This window comes from Dipodomys merriami, unplaced genomic scaffold, assembly GCF_024711535.1.
Source record: "Dipodomys merriami isolate MVZ:Mamm:240054 unplaced genomic scaffold, mDipMer1.0.p SCAF_2239, whole genome shotgun sequence".
NCBI classification, from domain to species: Eukaryota; Metazoa; Chordata; class Mammalia; order Rodentia; family Heteromyidae; genus Dipodomys; species Dipodomys merriami.
In genome coordinates this window covers 40,192-59,124 of record NW_027203648.1, presented here as the reverse complement: position 1 = coordinate 59,124, position 18,933 = coordinate 40,192, and the positions used below count along the sequence as shown (strand labels likewise).

At 43.0% G+C, this 18,933-nt stretch overlaps 1 long non-coding RNA gene across 1 annotated transcript; it reads right to left on the bottom strand.

The window, feature by feature from the left end:
- Positions 1-14,032: 14,032 nt before the first annotated feature.
- On the bottom strand, positions 14,033-14,944 carry LOC138835048 (uncharacterized). Its single transcript, XR_011374387.1, has 2 exons — positions 14,743-14,944; positions 14,033-14,216 (listed from the first exon to the last, which is right to left on the bottom strand). It is a non-coding gene; the product is annotated as an uncharacterized lncRNA (long non-coding RNA).
- Between the last annotated feature and the right edge of the window lie 3,989 nt (positions 14,945-18,933).

Genomic DNA, 18,933 nt, shown 5'->3' with positions numbered 1-18,933 from the left:
AATCTGGCCGTTTCTCTGTATACACTGGGTCAGGCGGCTGAACCTGCAGAGTAGACTGATGAGAATAGCAGCAAGAGGAGGGCTGGGGCTCCTGGTGGGTCAGTGGTACTGCTCAGGGGTATTTGAGGAGCAATGCTATTCTCAAACAATGAGATGGATTTGTGGCGAGAGAAGCAATAAGGGTCCAAATAGGCAAAGGATGCATAACTGGTTTAAGACAGGGTTGATACTGATGCTGAAAGAGAGCTGAGGAGGAATGTAAGGAATGCTGAACTCCTCATGGAACAATGTACAGTGGAGAGGGTGGGTGGGGAGGGAAGTACTATTAATTTCCATGATTTCTCAATGCTTTTTAATTGTCTTTTTGTTGGTTGTGTGCATGCATTTGGGAATGTGCTGGCTTGAACTCTGTTCTTTTCTCTTTCTCAGTCTCCTTTTCCCTCTGTGGCCTTTCCTTGGGCCCTCCTCCCCTCTACTGTCTCTAATCTCTCCTTTCTTACACCCTCATTCTTCTTCTCCTCTTCTCCTCCCTCTAATCATTCTCTTCTCCCTATCTCATTCCTTCTCATTCAATCCTTTCTCTTGAATTTGTCTCTTTGTCTCTCTGTGTTTAGGTATGTATGCATGTCCCTCTCTTTTTCTCTCTGTCTGTTTTCCTTCTCCCCCTCAGGCCCCCTCTTTCCCTTTTTCTCTCTTGAGTGTGGGCGTGTTTCTGGCTGATGTTTTACCAGTGGAGTCACTCTTCTAGGCCTGATTTTCTACTGAGTTGGACATGGAGTCTGCTCAGACTGGCTTTATCTACAGTCTTCTCAGTGTCAGTGTGTACAGTAGTTAGGATTATACAGGTGAGCCTCCAGCACCTAGACTTTGTGAATCTGGTAAAGCACAGATTGGTTTCTCTGTTATTACAAAAGGAATTTGTGTACTTGTATGAGGGACAACTTAGAAAATTTTGGGAAAGGAAAGGGTGTTGGGTTGGGCTGCATGTGGAGAATGGAGAGGTAGAGAATTACGTTTCCACAGTACAAGGGTTTCAGCACTGAGAGATGTCAGATTCTTAGGAGAGACACTTTGAGTCACCAAAGATGCTTCCAGTTGACACCCCCTTCCCCAGAGCACCAGGCTTTGGGCATGGTGCTTCCTTTTCCCTGGCAGTTCCCAGGGGAAGCCTCTAGGTCTCATGGAAGAAGAGTAGGGCCTGATTATTGTCCTAGGGCACATGGTGTGTAGGAAGCTGAATTTCAAATATTGCCACACTATAAACCTCCAGAGCCCATTTTTTGAACCAAAAAATGTAGGAATTACAATATTTTCCTTCCTATCAACTAGAGGTGGAGAAACTTTTGAATGAGTAAGAGACCTAAGAAAGCATGAAAATATAGGAACATGTGGATGGAGATGAGTACAAGCGGACATGAGCAGAAATTTAGTAAGATTGGATATGAACCTCCACCACTGTGATATTCATTCAGCAGGGCATTAGATTAGTGTACTTCACTGAGGAAGTTCACTCAAGCATGGAGAATGAGAATACTCAAACTTACAAAAGTAGTACATAGTATATATGAAAAGGAAGATTAAGGCAGAAAGAATCAGGATGAGTGTTGGAAATAATCTGTGTTTTTGTGTGTTTGCAGATGTGTGTTGTGTGTACATGTGCACAAAGTTGTATTTTTGAGTATCAGAGTAGACCTCTTTGGCAAGGGGGTTTTGGGGAAGGATAGGGGACTGAGCAGCTGGGTGTGGGGAAAAGCATTCTAGGCAGTTGGAATAGCAGTGGCCCCCAGCTGGCACAGTGCAAATGCCAGTGTGGTTGCAGCAAGGAAGCCTGGCCTCAGTGGGGAGAGACAGGATCAGAGAAGGCACAGGAGCCTCTTGGCAACACAGGCTCTGCACTACACCAAAGGAAGCTGTGAGCAGAGTGGTGACCCACCATGCTTCAACATTGTCCTGTGGTTCTCCTGTCTACTCTAAAGCCACATTTCTTAGTCTTCAAATATGAAAGGGTGTGTGTGATATTGGTGTTTCTCATGAAATTGAGTGTCCTCCAGTTCCATCCATAGTGTCTGAGTATTGGTTTCTTTTTTTTTTTTTTTTGGTTCCTTTCTGGTGCTTGAATTAGGGCCAGTAAAAGGTCCCTGAGCATTTAGCTCAAGGCTGGAGCTTTACCAATTTGAGGCACAGCTCCATTTCTGGTTTTCTGAGGGATATTTGAAGTAAGAGTCTCATGGACTTTCCTGCCTGGGCTGGCTTTGAATGATGATTCTTAGATTTCAGCTTTCTGAGTAGCTAGGATTACAGGCGTGAGCCACCGATGCCTGGCTCATGATATAGTTTTGATAGTGAAAAGATCCTATCCAGAAGTCAAGATTGCTTGCTCTGGTTCTGGCTCTGCAGTCTTCTTCAATCTTGAAAATTTTTCAAGAATTTTATTGACTGTTTTCAAGATTATATGCCACTTCCACTTAGTCTTGTCTGAAGTTTTATCATGATTTGACTTGGGTCTTGCAGGACTATCGTGAAGTGACACTGTGTGCCTCCCACTGCATCCCACCAGGTGGCTGGGGACATCAGTTTGTCTTGGGAGTGTAGTAGGTAATTTTGATCACTTGAAGATGGCCAAATTTGCCCGTTTTTCTACTGAAAAAATTCTCCTCTCCCTTTGTAACTGAGTGATGTGTGGGAAAACACATAAGGCTGTGGAAATATCCCATTCCTCACATCATTGACAGTTTGCTTATGTATTTACATATTTATTCATGTTTGAACTTGCTAAGGGATTCCTATTGAATGCATTGGGTTGTAATTCCACTCCTGTCATGGTTTTGATGGTTCCAGACTTGGCCAGTGCGAGCCCCTTCTAACAGACTTTTATTAGTGCTTTTATTTTATTTTAATTTTATTTTTTTTTGCCAATCCTGGGGCTTGAACTCAGGGCCTGGGCACTGTCCCTGAGCTTATTTGCTTAAGGCTAGCACTTTACCTCTTGAGCCACAGTGCCACTTCCAGCTTTTTCTCTTTATGTGGCACTGCAGAACCCAGGGCTTCATAGATGCTAGGCAAGCACTCTACCCCTAAGCCCTCATTAGTGCTTTTGTTCTTCACTCATACACAAGATCAATGTTTATTTAGTACCTTCCATGCTCTAGTCTTTGAATCAACTATTATCCAGGAGCTGTGGCTGGATGGCATTTAGAAACCAACATCTGAGTATTAGGTATGTTCTTTGCTTTTGAGATGTTATTGTTCCTAGACCCTTTTGGAGAAGAGAACTGGAAAATACATAAAACGAATATACAAAATACATGTATTCATGTATATTGGTGTGCATTGATATATACAAGCCCATACATGTATATTTACACATATACACATTTAAATTTATATTAATTTCTTTTAGTAGTAAAGAAATGTAAACTCAGAACCTCTTGCTTGCTTTGCTTGGGTCCTAGTAATTGAGCCCCCCTTTAAGCCCTGCTTTTTGCTGGTTAGTTTGGAGGTGAAATCTAATAAACTTTCCTGCCTGGACTAGTCTCAAACTTCAGTGTTCAAGCTCTTAGCCTCCTGAGTGTCTCAACTTCTGATTTGTACACCAATCTATGTATATATATCCATCTATATATACTCAAAATCATGAGTTCACACTGACACCTCCAACTGCAATCTCACCCCAAATATTCTTCCAGTTTTTTTTTCCTTTTCCATATTTGTAACTACCAAGAAACCTATTACCCTTGATAGGATGACTTACTGAGTAATTCATTCTGTTTGTAAACAATCTCCTGTGATTGCCTGTGATGTAAATGTATTTGGCCTTTTTCTATGGTTCCTGACATAGAAATCCCAAAACACTCATGCTTTCCTGAGTAACAGGGGTGGTAGTAGGATCTTTTGCTCTACTATTTGGTCATTGACCCTGGTTCCTCAATCAGAGCTCCTAAGACCTTAGTAATTTCCTGAGTTATAGTAGCATCTGACCCAGAGCTATGAAATCCTTTGGAATTTCCTGTCACAAGAGCATGTTCTAAGAGGTGCAACCCTTGATGTACACCTGGATAGCCTCAGGATGGAAGATGATCTTTTTATGATGGACTGGTAGTGCAAACCTGTAATCCCAGTATTTAGAAGGCAAATGCAGAAGGCTCTTGAGTTCAAGGCAAGCCTGGGCTACAGTCAAACCATCTTTTAAAAAACAAGCTTTTATAGGTACATTATTTGGGGATTAGCTCTTAATTTTGTTTTTTGGTTTCATGAAATTTTGTCATGTCTGTAAAATTTATACTTGCCAAGAGATTCAAACTGCCTGATCAACCCATTCTCTCTATTGCTCTGTATCTGTCTGTCTCTGTCTCTGTCTCTCTGTCTCTGTGTCTGTCTGTCTGTCTGTCTCTCCCCTTCTCTCCCTGTCTCTGGTCGATGTCCTCATGGTTACCACATGGTTGCCAAGGTAGCAGTAGCAGCATCCTCCCATGTGCCCAGTGGCCTTGGCAATGGTCCCCTAGGCTACATGGAAGAGTAGTAGTCCCCCAAGCTCTCACACAGACTTGATTTTTGTGACTATTTACCAGTCCTTTACACACTAGTTCACTCATTTCAGGAGGCATGACTAGTGCTATGAGCCCAGCATGCCTGGCATAGTCCCCGTGTAGCACACTCAGGCCAAGTGCCTGGTGCTACAGGATTCTGCAGCCGAGCTTCTGGTCAAAGTACATTTGACACTGAGCTGGCCTTCCCAGGCTGAAAGGAAAATGGAAAAGTAGCCTGAAGGTGTCTTTACCTTCAGAGGTGGTAGGGGTTGCAGCTTGATCACATGGTGACTTCACCTGACAACCATTCACCTTTGTCCTTGAGGTGGTTTTGTTCCAAATGCTACAGCAGGTAATCACCTTACCTTTCATGTAGGTTTCCTGTATGTTTATATACTTATTTGTTGTATTTACATTTGAGCTGAAGCCCATAGATCTGAGGGTCAGGAGGCATCCTGGACTCTGCTCCTCCTACTGTGGCCTCTAGATGACTGGGTCCAACTCCTGAGCACACCAGTTACACTGGCTGGGTTGGAGCATAAGGGCAAGTCTTCATTGGGAAAGAAATGAGACCTGTCTCCATGTACCATGACAGTGGTTTCTGCCCCACTTTTCTCCATTTCAATGCAGTTTCTTCTGTGTGTGTTTTCTCTATAATCCTTTACTCATCACTATCCCAACATAAAGCCATCATCCAGGAGAACCCGATTTCTCATTTATTTGCTCACATTGGTAAAAGATAAAACACATATTTGAAAGACCCTAATGCATACACCCTGAAGTCGTAATTGCAACTTCCTCTGTTAGCCCAATTTTTCTCCTCAGGTAAACAGAGTGTTGTGAGTGCTGAGTTTCACATATGAGACCACTGTGAACATGTAGAGCCTATTTTTGGAATCACAAAGTATATTAATTAAAATATGTTCTCTTCCTTTCAGTGAGAGCTGGAGAAACCTCTGAAGGAGCAGGAGACCTGAGAGAACATGGAGGTATAGTGGTGCCTGTGGATGGACCAGGCCTCTGTGGACTTGATCTGAGGATGGACCCTGCCTGGGATGACTACTTCTGGACATAAGTGGAGATTCAGTAAGATTGGATGTGACTCTCCACCACTGTCTTATTTGCGTTGGTTCATCCAGGGCTATTAGATTTCCACACAGAGGAAATGCTGAAGGCTGATGCTGTCTTGGGTGACAAGTGTGTGATGGGGAGGAGTTGGGCACAGCTGGACTTTGCTCTGTATACATTGGGGTTAGGAGGCTGAGCCTGCAGAGCTAACTGATGAGATTTGTAGCAAGAGGAGGACTGGGTCTCCTGGTGGACAAGTGCAGTTCAGGGTTATTTGGGGAGCAGATCTCCCCTCAAAGAATGAGGTGGGATTATGGTGAAAGAAGCAGTGAGGGCTAAAGAGGGTAAAGGATAGGCACCTGGTGAATGACAGGGTTGACACTAATGCTGAAGGAGAACTGAGAGGTGGAAGGTCATGAAGGGAGCTGAGGAATCCTGAATTCCTCGTGGTCCAGTGTTCAGTGAAGAGGGTACGTGGGGAGGGAAGTACTGTTAAATTCCATGATGTTTCCATGCCTTTTATTTTTTTCCTTTTGTTTCTTTGTTGTGTGTATATGTTTGTGAGTGTTTGCTCGTACCAAGTCTTTATCTCTGTGCTTTTTTTCTTAATTCTCTCTCTGCTTCCTTTTCCATCACTTTCCTCTTTCACCTTTCCCTGTCTTTCCCCCTCTCTACTATCTCTTCCCTCCTCTTCTTCTACCTCATACCGTCTCTTAGTCTACTTTTCCTTCCCCTCATCTTCTTCCTCTCATCTCCCTTTTCTCTTACCTCTCTCTCTCTCTTCCTGTTCTTGAATCTGTCTCTAACTCTGTCCATTTCTCTGTCTTTCATCTCTCTGTCTCAGTCTTTCTTTTTCTTTCTCTCCTTTCAATTTGCATGTTCATGCCTGGTGCTCTACCACTTGAGTCACACCTCCAGGTCTGCATTTTTCTAGTTAATTGATGATGGAGTCTTCCTAGACTGGCTGTCGCTGCAATCCAGGTAGCTTCTAGGATAGTTAGGATTACAGAGCCTCCAGCATCAGGCAGTGCACTTGACTTTGCTAATCTCTTGTGGCACAGGTTTGTTTCTCTGTTGTTATGAAAGGTATTTGTGTACTTATCTGAAGGACAGCTGTGTCAGTGACACATTAAAATGGGTGTGGAAGGAAGGTGGTGTTAGTCTGCTGTGCAGAATGGACATGGAGAGAAGGACATGTATAGTGCAAGTGTATCAAGACCCTTAGAATATCAGAACATGTGCACACTCAAGGACATGTGCACTCCCATTTCCTAGTGAAAGAGCAAGCAGCTCCCTTTGCATGATTGATTAACAGCTTCCTTCTCTCTTTACCAAGATGTCTCAGAAGCACACAAGCAGATGGCTGCTCAGGAATTCCTCTGGGAATCAGCCTCCTTCAAACCCAACCTGATGTGCACGTCGAGACGGAATTAGGAAGGAAAATGTGCTCTTTTCTTCCTTCAAGTTCAGCTCTCAATGCAGAGCTAGATGTGTCAAATGATCTCCTCAGAGTGAGGCAGAGACTGCCAGGAGACAAGGCCTTGCTGCCCCAAAAGCTGCAGTTGAGGCTCAGAGTGAGGGAGTGGGCTTCAATTCACATCTGTGGGTTTGGCTTAAGAGGCTAGTGTCTTGTAGTCCTAGTGCAGTAGAGAGTGTGCCTCTTCGCTGCTGTGATTTCAGTGTTGAGTTGCATTGTGGAGATGGGGGAGAGGGGCAGTATCCCAAGCAGGAGGCAAGTCATTTTATGATTCCATGCCAGTCTTGTCTTAAGGGGCAAGATGAGCTCACTGTCCTAAACTCAGGTCTATGTTTGACTTTTCAATGGATAGTCTGATGCACACGCATGCTAGAACACTCCTAAACCTTTGTGGAAGAGTTGGAGTGCATTTGGCTCAGTAGGTGAAGGAGATAGGACCAAAAGTTGCCCCAGAGAATGAGGCTCCCACAGCTTAGCTAGAATATCACACAGATCATTACATAGGCTTCTAACCAGCAGGATGGGACCAGGGCTGGAGGAAAGACTTGGAAGAACTGAAGAGGGAGGAGCCAGTGTGGGATGGAAAAGCTTCCCAGAGGAGGAGCAGGTGAGCTGGTGTGTGCACACCATCTCCATGTGTGAGATTGAGGTGCACAAGGCTTCAGGCAAAGGGCATGGAAACACAGGTGAGGAGACCACAAGGCAAGGGTGAGAAGGGCTGTGGAAGGGAGTCATAAGAAAGCAGTGGGAAAGAGCTTTGACCATGTGCAACAGGACACTTGTCAAATAAGTGTGTGAGGGAATGGGTAGGCCTTCAGTCAATGGACATTTGCTGAGTGACCACAGGGTGAGAGACATCATGCTGAAGACTGACACAATGCTGAGAACAGCACAAAAATATCTCTCCTTGTGAGTTTACACTCAAGCATGGAGAAAGACTTTACCCAGATTTACATAAGTAATAAAGAGAATACATCAGAAGGAAGATGTAAGGCAGAAAGGATGAGTGGTGGGAATATTCTGTGTGTGTCTGCACCCATGTGTGTGTGTGCATGCATGTGCACAAGGTTGTATTTTTGAGCAGGGTATCATAGAGTAGATCTCTTTGGTGGGTGGGAGTGGGGGAGGATGGGGGATGAGCAGCTGGGTGTCTGGGGAAGAGCATTCCAGGCAGTAGAATAACAGTGGCCCCCAGCCTGGCACAGGTTATCCTGGGCTGCTGCAGAACAGGACAAATGCCAGTATGGCTGCAGCGAGGAAGCCTGCGCTCAGTGGTAAGAGACAGGATCAGAGAAGGCACGGGAGCCTCAGGCTCTGCCCTTCACTGAAGGAGGACTATGAGCAATGCTTCAGCAGTGTCCTATGGTTTTTCTGTCTGCTCTAAAGCCACATTTCTTAATCTTCAAATATAAAAGGGTGTGTCTGATATTGGTGTTTCTGTACCTGCATTATTTTTTTTTCTTCTTTTATTGTCAGTTGTGGGGCTTGAACTCTGAGCCTGGTCACTGTCCTTGCACTCTTCAGCTCATGGCAAGCACTCTACTGCTTGAACTACAATGCCACTTCTTGTTTTATAGTAGTTTATTGGAGATAAGAGTCTCAAGGGCTTTCCTGCCTGGCTGGCTTTGAACCGTGATCCTCAGATCTCAGCCTCCTGAGTAGCTAGGATTATAGGTGTGAGCTACCAGCACCCGGCTCTGCATTATTTCTTGAAGCTTAGTGTTCTACTGTGCAATTTATATTGTTGAAATTGTTTTCTTTTTATTTGTTTGAACATGGGTCTAGGGCACTGTCTCACTAGCACTCTACCATTTTGAACCATAGATCTGCTTCTGGTTTTCTGGAGGTTAATTGGAGAAAAGAATCTCATGGACATTTCTTCCCAGGCTGACTTTGAACTTTGATCTTCAGATCTCAGCTTCCTGAATTGATAGGATTACAGGCGTGAACCTGATTTTATTTTATTTATTTATTTTTTTTTTACTTAAGGCTGAATAACATTCCACTGAATGTATATGCTCTCTTTTTATTGGTCCAATGATGTACACTTGATTGATTCCCTATCTTTATTGTGAGTGGTGCTACCGTAAATGGAAGTACATGCAGACAAAAAGAAACAAATAACAACAACAACAACAAAAAACAAGTATTCCTTCACTGGAGTCTGATGGCTCATGGAATCTTGCCTTGGTAGGAACTTGCATGAGAGTCTTTTCTCTAGTTAATGACCAAATACCTGGGAGTTGAGCTGTGGCTTAAAGTAGTTGAGCATTAACCTTGAGCTAAAGAGCTCAGGGACAGCATCATGGCCTCAAGTTCAAGCCCCACACCACCACCACCAAAATCACTAAAAATATATTTGTGAAACCGTCTGGGAAGGTGGCTCAGTGGTAGAGTGCTTGCTTGCATGCATGAAGCCCTAGGTTCAGTTCCTCAGCACCACATAAGCAGGGGGAAAAAAAGAAAAAAAAGCCAGAAGTGGCACTGTGGCTCAAGTTGTAGAGCACTAGCCTTGAGCTGAAGAGCTGAGGGACAGCACTGAGGCCCAGAGTTCAGGCCCATGACTAGACCCAACACACCCCCCTCCAAAAAAAATATTTGTGAAAATCAAACCTCACACAACTTACCCATTTTGTTGTTTGGTTTGGAAATAATATAAATGATTTCAGATTGACTACATTTAAATTCCAAAGCAAGTGACCAACCCTTCAACAGAAAGGCAGGGGTGGGGGCTGAGGGGTGGTCTTTACCCACCCTGACTCCAAAGACCCTAAAATGAGCCAAGACATGACTAGAAAGATCTACAGCCAAAGAAACATACATGTGAGGGCTGGGAAGGTGGCTCAGTGGTAAAGCGCTTGCCTTGCATGCCTGAGGCCCTGGGTTCGATTCCTCAGCACCACATAAGCAAAAAAAAAAAAAAAGAAAGAAAGAAAGAAAGAAAAGAAAAAAATGTACATGTGTTGTCGGGAGAGAGGCCTCAGGACCTAGAAGAAAGTTCTAGCTGGGCTCCTGAGACTCTAGTCTCCATTTTCTATTTGAAGCCTCTGGTACCTTCTATGTACAGATGATTTTGCCAATCTGAAAGTCATTCTAAACTGACTTCCCACTACAGGGTGTTATATCAGTGTCAGCCCTATTGAACTGAACCCAATTCTCAGCATCACTGTTTAAAGAAAGAACAAGAACACAACTTGTTTTCCATACAATACTTAGAAAGCAATCTTGTTCCCCAGTTATAAGCACCATAAAGACATCTCCAAGGAATAAGAGCACACAAAGTCTGTCAGATGACATTGTACAGACTGAACTCAGCCCTGGCTTGAGCGAGCATGCACTGCCCTCTGCTGGTCAGAGATAGGCAACAACTGACTCTTGGGAGACCTGAGACAGGGACTTTTGGTGAGCCCAGGGCTTTTGGTGTGAGTGATGGTGCTGCTTTATAAAGCTCTTTTCTCCCTGTTCACCCAGCAATTGCAGGGACTAGGTTTGCTCTGTTTGAGAAAGCAAAAATTTCAAAACTTACTTTCTTCCCTTTGAGACATCGGCAATCTCTCCTGTTCCCATCTCTTTTATTTACTTATCCTAAGCACATACATTTATTCAGCAAATATTTTCTGATTGCTACTAGTAATGTGCAAACTCTTTCTGGTTACTAGGAATGTCTGTAGGAAAGATAAACATAATCTTTGTTTTGGTGTTTATTTTAGGGGCCCAGCGAACATGAGTGTTAGTAATTATGGGCAAAGTTTACCAGTGGCAAGCAAGGGTGCCAGGTTCACATTTTCTCCTCCCTGTAGAGCTGAAACATGAAAGAAGTGATATTTTTCCCACAAGGCCATTCTGGCATTTTGGGGGCTTTTTTGTTTGTTTTGTCGATCGTGGGCATTGTCCCTGAGCCTTTTTTTTTTCAGGGTATCCCTCTACTACTTTGAGCTACATCCCTGCTTCCACTTTCCTGGTGCTTCTTTACAAATAAGGAGTCTCAGGACTTCCTGCCCAGGCAAGCTTTGAACCATGATCCTCAGAGATCAGCCCCCTGAGTAGCTAGGATTATAGAGATGAACTGCAACTCCAGGCTTCCCTTGTTATTTAAAATAGAATCCCCTAAATTGCAGAAGATTTTCAACTGAAGTTGATTCAAAGTCCACTAGATGGCAGGATTGCCTACTTTAATACCAAAGGCAAGCAGAGTCACAGATTCTCCTTTACAACTCAATACAGAGCCTCAGCTCTTCTGACAACTCTGGGATGTCCATTTGACTTTTTTTAAAAAAATCAATGATCAATCATTAAGAGTCAAGATACAGTGCTATCAAATTACATCTAAACTTACAAAGAAAAATTGCTGTGGAGGCAAAAAGTAGTAAGTAGGGAAATACAAGGTTAGTATTTCTATTTCTTTTTTTTATTGTGAAAATACCGTACAGAGGGGTTACAATTACATGAGCAAGGTAAAGGTTAGTATTTATAACCTTGTCTCTAATCCTCTATCTTCCATTCTTCATGGTCTTCTGGTGAACTCTGACGTGAATCACAAGTTTCTTCTCCTCACAATCCTTTATTTAGCTGGAGGACAGATTGCTAAGAGTGACAAGGGGCAGGTATAGAGGATTCCTTTGAGTTGGAAACAAAACATAGTCTAAAGCTCTGGCTTGAAAAAGAACTGGGAGCCAATGGCTCATTCTGTAATCCTAGCTACTCACGAGGCTGAGATCTGAGAATCACTATTTGAAGCCAGCTCAGGCAGCAAAAATCCATGAGACTCTATTTCCAGCAAACCACCAGAGAAGTGGACCTATGGCTCAAAGAGGTAGAGAGCTGGCCTTGAGCAAAAGAGCTCTGGGACAGACTCCAGGTTCTGAGTTCAAGTTCATGACTAATAACAAACAAAAAGAAGGGGAGTGTGTTTTATCACCATGGTTGTATTGGTCAGCTTTGCTTTACTACAGTAACATACTTGAAGCAATTAGCTTATAACTGAAAAGTTCCCTTAGCTACCCACAGTTTGTGGGTTCTAGTCCAAGGTCAAGTAGTCTCTTGCTTTGAGCCTCTGGCAAAGATTGCATATCCTGATAGGAACATGTGTCAGAGAAGATGCTCAGATGACAGGCAGAATAGGGGAGCAGGAAGCTCTTGACCTGAAGACCTCCCCAGAAAGACTCAACTCTTAAAGGGCCCCTAATATCTCCAGTACTGGTGTTTTAGAGATGAAATCCTTAGCACATTCAATACCCAAACTATAGCAGTGACTTTTTCAGGGTGAGACCTTGAGAATTTTAACATCTTTGAGACACAACATCTCCAAGGCAAAGTTATAAAACTAGGAGACTGTAATATCCAGTGATTATGAGAACTAAATAATATCATAATATCATAAGGAAATCCTGCTAAAATAGAATTGGAGGCAGGCACTGGTGGATCACACCTGTAATTTTATACTTACTCAGGAGGCTGAAATCTAAGGATCCAGGTTCAAAGCCAGGCTGGGCACGAAAGTCTGAGAAACTTTTATCTCCATTGCACCACTAGAAAACCAGAAGTGGTGCTGTAGCTCAAGTGGTAGAGCACTAGCCTTGAGCTAAAGAGCTGAGGGACAGTGCTCAGGCCCAGAGTTCAAGCCCCATGACCAACAACAACAACAAAAATAGAATGGATCCGGGAGCCTTATCGCATCTCCATCCTGCCTGTACCTGTCCCTTATGTATAGGGTCTTAGCTTCTCCCTCTGAGGCATGGCCTGGTCCAGTTGGTGGGTATAGGGTTAGATAGGGTGTAGGGAGTGCTGTAGGGAGTCTCCTTGGTTTCTCTGTCTCTACTGAGTCATTACTGCATTGTGAGATTTGCATGCATCATCTTGCTGGGTCCTTCTCCTCAGGCATCTTGTTGAATCATCTCTCTCCCATATTGGAGCTGGTCCTTGCTGTTATCCTTTACCTAGCCAGGGAGGCCTAACTCCTTCATGAAGGAATATGGAGGGAAGCTCAGACACAAAGCTACCTAAGAGAAAAATCTCCTCTTAAGTAGCTACCATATTAGGAAACAAAGGGACAGAGAGAGAGGCAGATTTGCCACAACTCCCCAATGTCTCTTCAAACTAACAGCAGTAAACATTGGTGGAAAAATGAGTCTTCATCCCATCTTTCTACCTCTAAAATATGCATATTTCTTCATCAGTCTTTCTCTTACTCTCTCTTATTCTTATCTTCACTCCAACCTCCATTCTTCCATGGCCTTTTAGCCCCAATTGCCTCTACCATGCCTCTAATTTTCTTCTTTTCTTCCATCCATCCCTCAAGCTTGCTCGTGATTCCCAAAGGTAGGGCTTGGAGATATTCAAGACCTTGAGAAATAGAGAGGTTGATGACTCCTATGTTGAATGAGAAAGAGGGGGAGTAAATAAACCTAAATGCAGCCTTCAGCATTCAGAAACATGGCTCGTGTTTTCATTGGCCCCAGAATTGTTTTGGAAAGCAGGAGAATGTTCTCTCAACACTTTTAATTTATTTATTGTTGCAAAGGAGAAGTGTAGCCTTGGAGATTTGAAACAAGTGAATTTCCAAGGCATATTCCTAGGTATCAATATCACTTCCATCCCATTTGCACAGTTGCCTAGTAACGTGTGAGTGAGCCCCATCCATCTCTGACCCACTTGCATGGTCTTGCAGCCTCTCTCCTGTGGGAGTAAGACTTGTGTTAGTACAGTGCCAATCCCGTTATTAACTGTCTTCTTTGCAAGTGAAAACAATGTTTTAAAAAATGCTCACAGGTTTTAAAAAAATGCTCACAGGGCATAAGAGAGCAAGGCATGATTGGCTCTGAGAGATAAAGTGGGATGAAGCTGTATTACAAAACTGTTATTTAAACAGAGTTGGCAACTTCATCCATAGTAACTCTTTCTTCAGGATGGACAGAAACACAAACTCCCAAAAACCAGTCTGGCCAAGAAAGCTACATGGACGTCCAATGATTCTAAACTTTTATTCTGTTTACAAGAGAGCTGAAGTCCTGGCAGGAAAGGGGACAGGTCCTATAGGGACAAAATCCAAGTGGTGGTGTCAATGCAGTGATAATGGTCCCTTGTCATTCTGGTGTCAACTCTCAGTCTGTCCAAATCCAGGTGTTGTGAACTCCCTGGGGAGTAGTCTATGAAGAGATAAAAGGGGAAATGCAGTTCTTTGATCAGTTTCTCAGGAAGTGCTGAGAATCATGTCAGGCAAAGTGACATTCTTTTTCTATTGCTGGAGTTTTCTTTTTTTTTGGGGGGGGGGAGGGTCCGGTCTTGGGGCCTGAACTCTGGGCCTGAGTGCTGTCCCTCAGCTCTTCAGCTCAAGGCTAGCTCTCTACCACTTGAGCCACAGCGCCACTTCCGGCTTTTTTCTTTTTGATTATGTGATGCTGAGGAATCGAACCCAGGGCCTCGAGCATGCAAGGCAAGAGCTCTACCACTGAGCCACCTTCCCAGCCCCTCTATTGCTGGAGTTTTCTGAATTGTCAATATGACACCATGCCTAGTACATCTCCAAGTGTGTATCTATAGGGAAGAGCATCATTTTCTGTTTTACTTTGCAATACAACACTTCCTCTTGCCATTCTTAAATAGCATCTTTTTGTACAGATCATCCATGAAAGCTCTACTTTGGGACTTAGCTATATAATAGATATGTCTTACATTTATGGAGCTGACCAAGTCCATCTGCAGTTCCCCTTTGTCTTATTAGAAAGAATTTCCATGGATCCAGTGAAACCTTGTATGATGTGTTCCTCAGGCAGTGGTAGGAAAGGACCTACAATTATGTGGCATCTCCATCCCTTCCATAAACTCCTTTCTCCAATCTTCCATCTTGTCTTGATACCAGTAGGAATGGTAGGCATCTCTGAGGGAGGTATATTAGGCCAACATACAAGTCAGTAGCACTATATTTTCACAGAATACATTTCCCTGATGTGGTACAAACTCTGTGTGTATCTGTGAGGGAAGGAGTCGTTGAAGGGGAGGCTTGACCTGGGAGAACACCAATGAGGTTTTACTGGGATAATTCAGAAAGGATGTGATGCACTGCTGACACAGTAGCTACAGAAGAGAAGATGGACAGTGCTCCCTTTGTGTGTGTTCAAGGAAGAGATAGCAAGACAATGGTGAGGGACCTGAAGTGTGGTAACAAGGGTTAAAAATTTGATCTTGGGCTGGGAAGGTAGTTCAGCGGTAGAGTGCATGCCTTGCAAGCATGAGGCCCTGGGTTCGATTCCTCAGCACCACATAAACAGAAAAAGCTGGAAGTGGTGATGTGGCTCCAGTGGTAGAGCGCTAGCCTTGAGCTAAAGAGCTGAGGGACAGTGCCCAGGCCCAGAGTTAATGCCCATGACCAGCAAAAAAAAAAAAAATTGATCTTTACTGAGTCCTCATCTATTCTGAATTAGCTAGTGTGAGGATGCTAATATTTGATCAAATTTTTTTAATGAAATGTCCCTCTACAGTCTAAAGAGTCATTTTACTTAAGTCAAATGATTGGGAAGGTATAAAAAAGCATGTAAGGCCAGGTGCCAGTAACTCATGCCTGTCATCCTAGCTACTGAGGAGGCTGAGATCTGAGGATAGCCATTTGAAGCTAGCCTGGGCAGAAAAGTCCCCATGAGATACTTATCTCCAATTAACCACTAAGAAACTGGAAGTGGCACTGTGGCCAAGTGATAGAGGGCTCACCTTCAGTAAAAGAAGCTCAGAGATAGCACCCAGGCCCAGAGTTCAAGCCCCAAGACTGGCTAATTGTGTATATATATACTACATATATATGTGTATATATGTATACACACATATATACATGCACATACATATATACATTTATATAGATATGTATATGTATATAGAGAGAAACATAGACATATATACAAAAGCATATAGGAAGCTATGGGCTCATTAATAGGAATTATGTGGAGGAAGAGCTTTTTTGGCCTATGGTTCCAATGTATACTGAACCAAGACTGTTGCTGGTGGCTCATGTCTGTAATCCTAGCTATTCAGGAGGCAGAGATTTGAGGGTAGAAGTTCAAAGTCAGACTGAGGAGAAAAAGCTATGAGAAATCTCAAATTAACCAGCAGAAGTCCTGAACGTGGAGCTGTGGTTCAACTGATAGAGTGCTAGACTTAAGGAAAAAAGCTCCAGGACAGTCCCCAGGCCTTGAGTTCAAGCCCTAGTACTGGCATGAAAACCAAACCAAACCACACAGAATAATCATAGGGCTTCTATCACAGGCAGCTCACCTCTATACTCCATGAGCAGCCAGAAGAAATCTCCAAATTATCAAAGCCACCATATTGGATAATCTTTTTTCCTAAACAATTAACTTTATGTAATCCAAGACTTCAGTCAAACAAGAATCTCACTTTAAGGCTCATTTAAAGTGAGATATATTCCCAAAGTAATCAGAAGGTAAGCTAGCTAGAAAGGATTTCTCAGTAGTGGGAAGTTAAGAAAGAGAAGAAAAAGTGACACTCGGAGTTCTCTTACTAGTCTTCACAGCTCATGATGTGTGAAAAGAATCACTTGAAGTTATGTGTAACAAGGAAATACAGTGTGGTTAATTTCCAGAAGGCCAATTAATGAGATTTCTGAACCAGGAGCTCAACCTGAAATCCTAGCTATTAAGGAGACTGAGATTAGAGGATTGTGATTCAAAGCCAGCCTAAGTAGGAAAATCTGTGAAAGTCTTATTTCCAATTAACCACTATAAAGCCAGTAGTGGATCTGTGGCTTAAGTAGTAAAGGGACAGCCTTGAGAAAAAAACTAAGGGAGAGTATAAGACCCTGAGTTGAAGCCATACTACTGACAAAATAAAGGAAGGGAAGAAGGGAATGAGGGAGAGGAAGTTAGGGAAGCAAAGGAAAGAAGGAAGGAGAGTAAAATTGAATCACTGATGATAATTACTCTTAGTGATTCAGGAGTTCTGGGTTGTAATGACTTTTCTGTCACTAGAGGACAGTGTTGAGTTTCCTAATGCAGGAATTACCAGGGCAAAATTGTGAGATCCTATAGAGAGCTCATCAGAACTAGATCCTAATTTTGGCTCCACTAATTGCTCATTGCTGCTTTGCATCATTTTGAACGAAGTCTTTCTATGTAAAATGTGGTTCATATTTATACATAGTTACAGGCAACAACAACAACAAAAGACCTATGAAAGTCTCTTCAAATAGGAACTTAGATGGCCTTATTGAGTGGGGGATAATAAAGCAAGGTTTTGTTATTATCTAGGGAAATAGAGGACAAGCATGATTAAGATTGAAATTGTGTAATATGAATTCGGCTTCCATCAATGTCTAAGTGTGATCTTTCATGATAAAGGCTGGCTTATGTTCCTCTTCCATATCACATGTTCCATGGTCATCATTCTCTCATCCTGACTGGGCAGGGATGTTTTCTTTGTTCCAAACCAAGTGAGAGTCAGTTCATTAACATGAACTCCTTACAATGACACAGATCTTGAATTTTTCTACCTTTCTATCATCAATATCTAATTCTAAAATAGAATGAGTATGTGGTGTTTTGCTTGTTTTTGTTTTTTAGTTTAGGCTGGACATCAGTGGCTCACACCTGTAATCCTAGCTACTCAGGAGGCTGAGATCTGAGGATCATAATTCAAAGCTAGCCAGGAAAGGAAAGTCCATGAGACTCTTTTTTTTTTTTTTTTTTTATTTTATTTGAGAACATACTGTACAGAGGGGTTACAATTACATGGGCAGGATAATGCATACATTTCTTACCAAGCATTGCAGCCTCCTCCTTTGTTTACCCTTCACCTCCCTTCCCCGCCTCCCCCCTCCCCCCACCCAATTATACCCCCCTCCCCCCCCACACCGACATTGTAAAGCTGGTTTTGACATGACATTTTGTACTTCTCATTGTTGCAACAGGTCCACCTGAATCCTTAAACGACTTGTTTGTCCCCATCTCCTCCACATGTTATACTGACATCAAATATAGTGAAAGCGGGGGTTACACTGTGGGGGAGGGACATACAAAGCAACAAAGAAATAATCTTATAAATGCGTTAGAAACACATGCATGAAAGAAACGAAAACATTAAAATACATATTTAAGGGTTCATTTTCCTAACATCACATTATCTGACCTTTTCCGCTTGACTCATACCTATACTATATATTGCAAATAAGGGAAACCATGGGACCTATGCTTCTTTGGGCCTGGCTTACTTCACTTAATATAATTTTTTCCAAACCTTTCCATTTCCTAACAAATGGGGAAATGTCATTCTTTCTGATGGAGGCATAGAATAGTCCATGAGACTCTTATCTCCAATTAGCCATCAGAAAAGCCAGAAATGACTTTGCTTTTACTGTGGTTCAAGTGGTAGATCATTAACCTTGAGTAAGAAAACTTAAGGACAGCACCCAGGCCCTGAGTTCTAGCCATAGGATTGGCACACACACAAAACAGTGTTCAATGTTTTCAGAAGTGGTGAGGTGTGACTCAAAGTAGTAGAGAGCTAGCTAGTAGAAGCTCAGGGATAGCACCCAGTTCAACAACAAATATCACACATATACATTGAAGCCAGCTCAAGATTTTTGTCTTCAGCTTTATTAGTATATAACTGTCTCTTCTAGTGCATAGACAGTAAGATCTCTGCTTAGTGTCTTCAGCTTCACAGATGTTTTAGTCTGTGAACCCTGGGGCTTCCCACTGTGTGACATTCACATGCAGAGGGAAGGCCTCCCTTTCCTGCAGCTTCCTGTATGTTATGTTCCAGCAGCTTCTGTCACCTTCTTGCAGCTCAGGCAGGCTCTCCCCCCAGCCCCCCCAACCCCTTGGTCCCCACCCCCCTACTCCAGCCTTATCCTTTCAG